The sequence below is a fragment of the Symphalangus syndactylus genome, chromosome 8 (assembly GCF_028878055.3).
Source record: "Symphalangus syndactylus isolate Jambi chromosome 8, NHGRI_mSymSyn1-v2.1_pri, whole genome shotgun sequence".
Lineage (NCBI taxonomy): Eukaryota > Metazoa > Chordata > Mammalia > Primates > Hylobatidae > Symphalangus > Symphalangus syndactylus.
In genome coordinates, this window is record NC_072430.2 from 14,746,559 (window position 1) to 14,749,315 (window position 2,757).

Consider the following 2,757-nt stretch of genomic DNA (forward strand, 5'->3'; position numbering starts at 1 on the left):
GGCTCCTTTCTCTCCTGCTGGTTCAGCTCTCCCCACTCCTGTGACCATTTGGGAGGTGCCAGGGCTGCAGTGCCGTGGGTGCCTGACCAGGGGTACCCAACCAGGGTTGCAGCCACAGGGCCCATCATGGTTTCCAGGGAACACAAGGGAATTTTCTTTGCCTTTAGTAATAAGTAATAATAACTGAACATGGACCAGGTGCCAGGGATCACGACGAATGCTGAAACCACGTGTCCTCATTGAAGCCCCAGCCTGCCACCCCTGGGAGTCATTTGGGTGTCCTTGTCCCCCAGTCTGTACTCTAATGTCTCTTCACACCTGCTCTTATTCTGAGTATTTGAAATTAAAAGTACTATGTATACAAAACAAAGTTCTTTATGAGAAAAGGAAATTTCCATGTATCATTCTTTCATAAATAAGGTTATGTCTATTTCTTTTTTTCTTTCTTTTTCTCTACAGGTGTGCACTACCACACTGGGCTAATTTTTTTTTTTTAATTTTTAGTAGAGATGGGGTCTCACTGAGTTGCCCAGGCTGGTCTTGAACACCTGGGCTCAAGTGATCCTCCTGCCTCAGCCTCCTAGGTTACATCTATTAGAAGGGGGTTGTAATGTGCAAGCTGTGCACACATCTATCTCTATGCTGTACTGGGGAACTCTGCAAAGGCCAAGCTGGAAGAGGATAAGGCACAGGGCTCCCAAAGAGTTGGGCCCATGAGTCCCCCTCACTGCCGTCAGTCCTGTGCCTGGCACACAGCAGCACTCAACAGGCACGTGGCCGATTCATGAGGAGACTGCTCTCAGAGCCTCCTGTGTCTTCAATTCTGTCCAGTGGAACAAAGGTTTATTTGTTGTGGTTTTTTTTACATCAGTTACATTGACCATCCATTCATAGTAGCACATACACAGTGGTGAAATTAAGATGTGTTGGGATATTCATGAGTGTCCTATAGATAGAAAATAAATGTATATTTACTAGGGCCTCATCCAGACCATGGTCATACTCGAGTCAGCGTGTTGTGTCAGTTACCTGACAGTGGTTATGAATGATCCTCAAGAGGGCTGTCTACATCTCCAGGATCCCAGGAGGGTACTCATGGTGGTTTCATGGGACTCTGGACTCCTGAGAAGTGGCCTTGAGTCTACGGCACACAGCTACAGCCTGACCTGACCACCCGATACTCCCAGGCAGCCGCGGCTTGCTCCCCTGCTGGCCATTTCCAGCCTGCTAAAAAACCTGCCTTTCTGTTCCTATCGACCCCAGCTTTGAGATCAAGTGAGGGTAGGAAATGACCCTGGTCACTAAAAGGGCTGTAGGAAAGGTTGGCTCTCTGAGAATACAGCTGCCCTCCAGGGCAGGACCTGGAAGGAGCACAGTGCCGGGCGACACGTGGTCGCAAGCCCAGCTCTGTCCCTGAGCAGCGTGCTCTCTGCTTGGGGTCTCTCCTGACCGTCTCTGCAAGGCGCAGGGAGAGACCTGCTGCTCCCTTTGAATGCTTTCTTCCACGGGTGGACAAATGGTCCTTCCCTTCCTTCCCCGTAACACAGTCCACGGAAATATTGAAGAGACATGCCACTAAGTGACTTTCCAAGTGGGACATCAAAGAACTGGGCTTCTACCCTGAGCAGTATCTTGCTGTGGACCTCAAATAAGTCACCCCATCATTTATGCCTCACCTTCCTCATCTGTAAAATGTGAGGAGAGCCAGGCACCGTGGCGCACGCCTGTAGTCCCAGCTACTCAGGAGGCTGAGGCAGGAGGATCGCTTAAGCCTGGGAGTTAAAGGCTGCAATGAGCTATGACTGCACCACTGCACTCTAGCCTGGGCAACAGAGTGAAAACTCATTTCTAAAAAAAAAATCAGCCGGGGCCGGGTGCAGTGGCTCACGCCTGTAATCCCAGCATTTTGGGAGGCCGAGGCAGGTGGATCACGAGGTCAAGAGATCGAGAACATCCTGGCCAACATGGTGAAACCCTGTCTCTACTAAAAATACAAAAATTAGCCGGGCGTGGTGGCGGGCACCTGTAGTCCCAGCTACTTGCGAGGCTGAGGCAGGAGAATCACTTGAACCCAGGAGGCGGAGGCTGCAGTGAGCCGAGACTGCACCACTGCACTTCAGCCTGGCGACAGCAAGACTCCATCTCAAAAAAAAAAATCAGGCCCAGTGCAGTGGGTCACACCTATAATCCCAGCACTTTGGGATGCTGAGGCGGGTGGATCACCTGAGGTCAGGAGTTTGAGACCAGACTGACCAACATGGAGAAACCCCGTCTCTACTAAAAATACAAAATGATCCAGGTGTGATGGCACATGCCTGTAATCCCAGCTACTTGGGAGGCTGAGGCAGGAGAATCATTTGAACCCGGTGGTGGAGGTTGCGGTGGGCCAAGATCGAGCCATTGCACTCCAGCCTGGGCAACGAGACTGAAACTCCATCTCAAAAAAAAAAAAAAATCATTGGCCAGGTGCAGTGGCTCTTGCCTGTACTGTAATCCCAGCACTCTGGGAGGCTGAGGTGGGTGGATTGCCTGAGCTCAAGAGTTCGAGACCACCCTGGGCAACATGGTGAAACCCCGTATCTACTAAAATACAAAAAAAAAAAATTAGCCGGGCATGGTGGCGTGCTCCTGTAGTCCCAGGTACTCAGGAGGCTGAGGCAGGAGGATCGCTTGAGCCCAGGCATTAGAAGTTGCTGAGCCGAGATCGCGCCACTGTACTCGAGCTTGAGCTACAGAGTGAGACTTGGTCTCGAAAAT